Raw genomic sequence first — 8,676 nt, 5'->3', positions numbered from 1 at the left:
TGCTTCTGGAGGTGGCTGAAGCTATTCCCCTGTAAGAAAGTTCTGTACAGTTGCACACCTTCAGCATTTGTGTGGGAACTTCTGGAAAAACTTGGCAGCTGGCAACCTTCCCTTTCCTGTAATCACCTCCATAGTAGTGGTCAACCGTGTTATTCCTTTCCTAGCAGGGTGTCATGGTTTTATGATTTTTGGTTATCAGTATATCACATCATAATATCATGTATGCACTGGGAGCTAAAGTGTTCTGGGTGCTCAAGTTCTGGGTACCTGTCCAGAAGAGAAGAACTTCATGCCCCAAGGGGCTTTGTGGTCAGAGAGGAGATACAACCCCTGGCAAGGTCACCTGATGCATCCTTGTTCATCAGGCTCTCCTTCCTGCTGCTCAACCAGACTGCACATCTCACCTTAGTGTTACGGTGAAGCCTATCCACCTTTTGCACATTCTCTCATTGTATTTGATTTATTGGCTTCAATTCTAATTATATTGTATTATAGTGTGTTATCTTGCATTCTGATACCATATTTAGTAAATTAGTTTGTTTCTCCTCAGATCATTGCCGTTGTTTTTAATTCTTTTAGGGTCCCTTGTTTCCCTTTTCTGGAGACACAGATTTTGCAAAATCTCCCCACCCCGCTGGTCACAGAGCTGGGCCAAACTAGCCCGTAAACTGTTCACACAGGGACATGGCCATATGATGTTTGCAGGCTTCCAGATAGTAAAAATGAACAATCTACATAGCAGAATATGACTAACACAAACTACTCTTTCCTATTGCTACCCATTGACACCACTATGCTCTTCCTGGAGCAGCTCGTCTGCAGTCTTGCAGCTGCAGCACACAAAGCTCACTCTAAGCAAAACACTCATCCAGAAAAACACTGCTGATCTTCACAGGAAGCGGAGATAAAGCAGAGATTAATCACTTCCTTTTTATAGTCCTCTGTACGCCATTTTGCTTTCATGTAAATTGGGGCAGAGAAATAGTCACAACTTTTATTTGCTGGGAAGCGTAGAAAAACTGTGAAACATTTCCAGCTCTGGTTTCTCATTCAGCTCAAAGCAATCTAAGAAATCCCAGGCCTCCTTTCTCATTGCCTCTCCTCCATCTCCGTTGTGCTACCAGAAGTGTTCACGCTCTGAGTTCTATCAGGCAACTGATCTGCCTGAAAAACAACCTGGCAAAATGCACTGTCTATTTTCAGCCGCATCAGGCACTTGATGCTGTTCCCTGCTCATCCCTGTGAGCTGTAGAAGAAACAGAAGAGGTAACAACAGAGTGAGCAGCCATGGGAAATGTGAGTGGGTGGCAGACAGAAGCTGTTTTTTTCAGGAGTACCTGAAATATACATCAAATTTCAGCTGTAGACTCCTTCCATTTTCAGAAAGTGTTAAGCATCCTGAAAGCTTTATCTTGGAGAGCTTAGCCCAATTAGGACAAGTTTATAATGCATGTTTATAACGCATATTGGGGCAATACAGAGATAGATTTGCTCAAACAAGGAATTCAAAAGTGCCTTGACACTTGTCTCCCATGGATATGAACATCTGTTCTGAAGTGTAACTGTACTCTCATAATTATTCCAAGGGGAATAACTGCATTTCCTGAATAGAGCAAATCCAGGTCCTTCTGTGCTAAGAACACACATCCTGTAGGATTGTCAGCTTTCCCTAAGTACACAGTTAATTCAGCCAATAACTGTAGCAGACACTTATATGCCCACACAGGGAGTTTTGTTGCGTATGACTTGCCATTGCATTTATTTTTCAGTGATTTAAATGAGGAGAGGGGGAGGTAAAGCAGCTCACTGGACTCAACAAACCATCCTGTATTCCAGGTGCACCTGTGATGATTACTGCCAGAAAACAGGCAGCAGGAGGAGGCCCTTTTATACTCAGCTAATAGAAAGGCCCTGGTCTAAGGGTGAAGACGACAGTCTAGATTTGAAAACAAGGAGCTGAGTTTTACTTCATCTTTTCTTCAACTAAAATGTATTGTCTGAACAAATCTATAAGCTGGATCAGCCTTTAAGTTGAACAGGGTTTGACTGAGAGCCTGCAGTTATGTCCAGTTTAGTGAAGAGATGTACTGGGAGGCAGTATGTATTCAGGGTTCTGGAACAAGATGACTCCACATGGCATTCCTGAAAAGCTGATAGACACAGGCAGTAGCTGCAGAACTGGCTCTGGTTCAGCAGTACTGTCAGTGCTCCCATTCTTGGTGTAGTTTGGCTGCAAGTGCCCAGAGGACTGTTCTTGTTCCACTCCTGCTTTTCTGCTTTGTATTTTGACCAAACATTCTTTCTGGGTAACTGCAGGTGGGAAGGTTTCCCCTATTTTCTCCAGGAGCTGCAGGATACTCAGGCAGAAGCAGATGCAGGAATTGCTATCAATGACAAAAGGCTCTGCTCAAAGGAAAAGGTGAATCTGAGGCACGTTTCCTTTAAGAATGTCTCATTGGATAGAACATATCTTGAAGTGAAGTTACTAATTTCTATCCAGAAATTCAAACATTATACACTAATCTGAAATGTATGAATGACTTTGTTTTTCACTGAATTAAACCCTTGAGCGTTGTTTTTGGTTTTGTGCATGGATTTTGTTGTTGTTGATGTTTGAGGAGGATGGAATTCTTTGGTTGCTTTCTTCTTTTTTACTTTAAGCCATATTATAGGAAAAGAAGGTATTGATTCAATCTGGCGAGTGGTAAAGCAATTTACCAAGAGTGTAATCTCTTCCAGTCCAGTCACTTTTGGCTTTTGTATTATAAAAGTTTAAACAATTTGCTCTGTGACTGGCATTCAGTGAGAGAGAAACATGGAGTGCAATTAAATACTCTACCTTTTGGGAGGCATGTGAAAGAAGGAAAGTGATTTAGTAATGCTTTCTCTGTGGCAGGTATATGAACTTGAGCACCTTGGATATGTTCTTTAGAAGAAAGTGTTGTAAGTGTCTCTAGAAAATTATCCCCACTGAATCACACAGGAGCAGCATGTAAACCACATGGACTAGGGGATGAAATATACAAGAAAAATAGTAAAAAAAACATCTAAGTATGCAAGAGGCTTAATTCGAAATTAGTTTTTGAATGGTAACACTTCTGGAAAACAAGGAGGGGAGAACACAAACTGCTGTCTCTAGATCTTCATTACAAGTAGAAATTGTGGAAAACAGTCTTTCGGAATCAGTATTAACAGGGAGCATCTGTGTTAACTGCACTGTTAAAATCATACAGACAAAAGTAATTTTGAATTATGAACATTTGTAACTGTGTGTTTTTATCTGAGACAGCAGCACTTTGCTGAAATACAGAAACTGATTTTAGGTGCATTAACCTGAGTAGATGAAGCACCTTAGTAAAGATAGCAAGGAATTCAGTGGGGTGTTTCCAAGTTTACTGAAATATTACTCCAGCCGTGACAAGAAGACAATCCTAAAAGCAGCAGGAGATTTTATGTATAAAGATCATTGAATCATGAAGACACCATGACAGCATCTGGGGATTTGCTCTGGAGTTTTTGGGCTTAAATCGAATTGCAGTTGAGACAACAGAAATGCAATTTCTCAAGGCCAAAAGCAGCAAGAAAACAGTAAAACTATGTGTTGCTTCTAACAAAGTTCCCTGATATCCCCAAGGAAAAATTCATATTTTCTTGATGTGTACTCTGTGCTAATGCTATATCAATAAAACAGTTGCATAGCAAAAGCAATTTGCTTATGGTACGCTGGAAGGCAAGAACTGACAACATGCAAATCGCCACAAAGATTTTTTTCATTTAACTGTTGATGTGTGTCACTTTCATTTATTTTATATTCCATGTTCTTCACCCAACCAGTCCTGCTGAGATGGTGGATGGACTCAGCTGGTATGAGTAATGGCTCTGACTGCAGGGGAGAAGTAAGACTCCATAAGCACCAGCCACAAAAGAAAAGGTGTAAACTTACCACTGAACAAGCTAAAGCTGTGCTACATGGTTTTGACTGCCATTCACTCTGAGCAGAATTCTACTAATCTGCAAATATTGCAAAATAAAATGGTAACTTTACAGTATTTGTATGCTTCTTGAAATGATGCTGCTTCTGGAATTCCTTGTTTATCACATCCCACAGACTGCCAAGCCAAATCTGCCCTACTTTGAAATAAATCATAAATTCAAATTGTTTCAATCCAGTCCTGAAAACCTTCCCAGGAATCTGACGGTCCAGGTGGCTGGCTGTGTCAATAGGAGAGACTTCAAAGATCTGAAGTTAGAACTGAGTGAGCAGAACAACAGGCACCAGTTAATCCAGATAGACCCAATCCTTCCTCTGCCAAATGACAATGGAGGGAGAGGGGGTGGAAGGGCAGCAAGTTGTTGCAGAGGGATTGTAATCACTGGAGACTGCAGATTTGATTCTGAATGTATCAGTGAATTTCGATTAAGCATCGGGATGCTTTTCCTCTCTCTTGCTCTTTTCTTCATTTTTCAGTACAGAAGAAACCCTTGGGTCCAGTACCAAACCCTAATGAAGACTGCCATCAATTCAATAAGCTCAGTATGACACTTTTTGAATGACTTTGTGCCCTTCATAATAATGCAGCCAGTAAGAACACTTCTCAGCTTCTTCATAATGTCATAATTATTACTATTCCCATTCCAATACAGCTGTTTGAAATTGTATGTCTGTTTTGTTTTAGCGAAACAAAGTGATATTCTGAGTGCAGTAAGAAGTTAAGGCTTAATTCCAACTTTGTGTGCTAGTATAAGGCAAGGAAAAATCCATGGCTCTGTCACTGTGTAAAAAAAAATATAAACAAAGGAAGAATTAAGATGTTTAATTAATCATCTTCCTAAGTTGTCCCAATTATACCATTAGGAAGTAAACAACATTTGTGAAATAAGCAACTCAGGACACTGTAGCTGGATCTGCTACTTTTCTACCGTCTCCTTCCACAGTTAGGAAGAACCTATAATTACGACTACATTCCCTTTCATCTACCATGGGTCCATGTCCTTGGTATCCTAAATAAAAAATTGCATTCCAGTCCTCAGATTTCTGGTGTTCCTTACAATAATTTTCAACAGACCAAACCACTAGGAAAGGGATGAGTCTGAGTCTGTTGCATTGATTTCAGCCTTTAACTGTCCAGAGATACACGTAGTAACTGTGGGAGGGGAGAGGGAAGAAAAGTCAGCCTCATACTTCCCAGGAAGCAATTTTCCAGCTGCTTTGAGTTACACCACCAGCAGTCCACATTGCTCAGAGCTTTTGATGTTCGAAAATGCAAACTGTGGCTCATTTGCTTCTGATAACACATAGAGCCATTTTGCCCAGAACATACCTCAACCAAACCAAGGACCTTTTACTTCACATTAACACTGAACTAGAAAACAATAGATTGCACACATTCTCCCAGTTACAGCTGTTTTTCCAGGTCAGAAGTTCACATTATTATGTCTTGTTGACCTATCAGAGGAGAGCTCTGCCAATCATTATGCCAGGATTACACTCAAGAATGTCAGCAATGGTCGCCTGTTCAGTTTAGACTTGGCACAGTCCTCCTCCACAGTGTTTCTCTCTCAGACTCTTTTCACACCTACTGACACACAAACTGTCACACTGCATCACGCTAAATGCCATTTAGCCCAGCATATGGACCCAACAGCAATAATGAGCCAGAATTTTAGGAACCTGTGTAAGGAATAGAAGTTTACCAAGATATAACAAACTCCGCAAAGATCAAATAAATGCTATTTTCCAGCAGTTACCTGTTCAAGAACTAATTATTCAAGAATTTTTTGCTGAACTGGAATGGAATATAATAGTTCCATTGGAAGGGACTTTCAAACATCATCACGTCCATCTTGGCTAACCAAAAGTTGAAGTGTGTAACTGAGGGCATTGTCCACTTGCCCCTTGAACGCTGACAGCCTGGGCATCACCCACCTCTCTAGGAAGCCTGTTCTGGTCTTTGACCACCCTCACAGAAATTTATTTCCTAGCATCTAGCCTGACTGTGTAATGCGCACAACAAAGAAATTTGAATTTATATAATATCTTCTTTTATCCATTTGGCTGAAGTTTCCAGAAATCTGCCTGCAGTCACTCCAAAATATATTTCCTGAATGGTAATCACTAATTTAGAGCCTGTTATTATGTATGAATAGTTTGACTTATTTTTATTCCATTTGCATTACTTTGCACTTATGAGCATTAATTTTCATTTGTCATTTTATTACCCAGTTACTCACTATTATGATTTTCTGCTACAGCTCTTTGCAGTCAATTTCAAATTAGATTGTTCTGAATAATTTGTAATCAGATGCAATCTTCTCACCACCCTATTCACCACTTTTCAAGCTCTTTTACAAATATCTTCTATGCTCTGTTTCTTATATAGATTTCTCCAGAACATGCCTACCATCCCCATTCCTGCCTTTCTAGATTTCCTTCTCAGAACAACAGGAAAAAAGATGTTCCTGAATACCCGTTTAGTTAGCATCTCTACAGCAGGATGCCTGTGTGGGATTAATTTCGCCTAACTTTAGCTGGTGACATCTATTTCTGAGCCAAGTTCTCTCTTTAATCAAGTAGAGAGGAAGTAGGCAATGCTACAGTGGAAATGATCCAATCCTAATGTAAATGTCTACAATGCATCAGATGATTCATGTCCTAAAAGTGTTTATTCCTCCTCATTGACTCAAAGGGAGTCTACAGTGAGTGGAGCAGATGCAGATTGTCTACGTCAGAGACAGAAATCATAAATTAGGGAGAAGAATCCTACTTTATCCTCTGCAGATCTCCATGGGCTGTGATCATACAATTTTTCTGGTGAAATAAAATTCATAAACTGCATTCTTTAAAGACCTCAAATCCAGAGGAGAGAAGGCCAGGGCTTATCAAAAGTCTACAGGGTAACACCTTTGGTGCTTCCCAGCCAGCCATAATGCCCCTGCATTTGTGGTGCATGCCACACAGCAAGTAGCCCATTGCAGCAGCCACAATCTGGCCCATCTCCATGCTGCCTTCCTAGAATGGAGCAGGCACAACTGTGCCTGGGCAGTATTTCACCTGCCCTATCCCTCATTTTTGTAGTGCTACCACAGTTACTATCAGAAAGTTTTTATATGCCCTGTTCTTTCTTTAAATACATCTTTGCAATTGGGATATCTTCCCACCTCCTTGCATTATTGAAATCATTTCTTCTACAGAAAGAACAAGCCTATAAGCATATAAGTACTTCATCTTCTCTTTCCTATCTTACTCCTCATCCTTTCCAGCCCAAATCACCCTTCATAGCAATCAAGAGTCATGCCTGGCAGGGGATCATTCACTTGGTGCTTCCAGACCGTTCCCTCCACAAAAGCTTCATTTCTGAAAAAACAATGTTCTCACAACAGAACACTGAAGTAGCTAATATAATCTTGAGACATTTGGCAGTGAAGTTATCTCTGAGTCTGTTTTTCAGCCAGTAATATAGAGGGAAAGTACTGCACTCAGGACGTACAAAAATCTGAAATCTAATTCATTTCCCTCATACCAATATCCACCAGGGCACAAAAATCCTGGGAGCAGCTTGTTCTAAAGCTTCAAAATGTTACAGCAAATTAATGTGCACTGGTTGATACTCTTAAGCAACAGAACTGGTCTATAAAGATAGCTTACAAAAATACTTTCTTCTCCATCAAGGAAATATTCAGAAAACACAGCCTACAGAAATCCTTTTTACTTTTATTTCTTCTATCCTCAATTAGTTCTCAAAGCAGTCTTCTGACCCTAGCCTGGGTTATGTACTACTTGACATAAGGGTAATGAAGCAACGAGGTTTGTAAGTAGTATAATGTATATAGAGGACTAGTGCTTATCTCACCAGAAATCACAGTATGGGGGAGTTGGTAACAACATAACCTTGGAAAGGTCCAGATTAACCCTCTTCACTAGAACTTCACCTAGAAAATCAGAGCACCACTCGATGTGGTGTTTGGCTTGGAACTCTTGGCCGGGTGAATAACGCCAGCCTAGAAAAGTCACAGGAGCACAGTTTTCCTTTCAAAAATAAGCTCAAACTGAGGGACAAGATTTCAAGGGATATTTGGGAATATTCTGTGAGCATTCTAAAATGAGAAATACAATCATTTATCTAATTATCTAAACTATCATTTAACACAACTATCCTGTATAACCTTCCACCTCAATAATGAGGATTTAGCCAAGTCCCCATCTGAGCGCTTGCCTCTGGTTCTCTTTACAGTCAGCAGAGAAGTAGATAAATCTGAGGTGTAATTCATCTGTTTCTACACTAGACCCTTGGCTTAGGACACAGCTGTGGAAACCCACACCTTTAGAACAATATCTTCTCAGTGGGTTCCCATACTTGGGTTCCTACTGCCCATTTTTACTAGGAAATTTTCAAGTTATTATTGAATACAGATGGTGTATCTCAAGAGAGCTATTGTTTATCTGCTTGTTTAGAAAATCCGATTGAGCTGCAGCCTTGTGTAACTACTTAGGACCTGCTCAAATGTTAATGGAGTATTCTCAAGTTTATCTGAAATCGATTCCTCAGTGATGAGGAGTCATCAGTCTTCTTCTACTCCCACAATTATTTTTTATCTTAGGGAGTTAACTGACTTCTACTAGTAAGGTTGCAGTGTGGCATCATTTATATTTTATATATCATATATGTGGCATGCAAT

This window comes from Tetrao urogallus (assembly GCF_951394365.1).
Source record: "Tetrao urogallus genome assembly, chromosome: 1".
NCBI lineage: Eukaryota > Metazoa > Chordata > Aves > Galliformes > Phasianidae > Tetrao > Tetrao urogallus.
Note: the sequence above shows the minus strand (reverse complement) of the source record.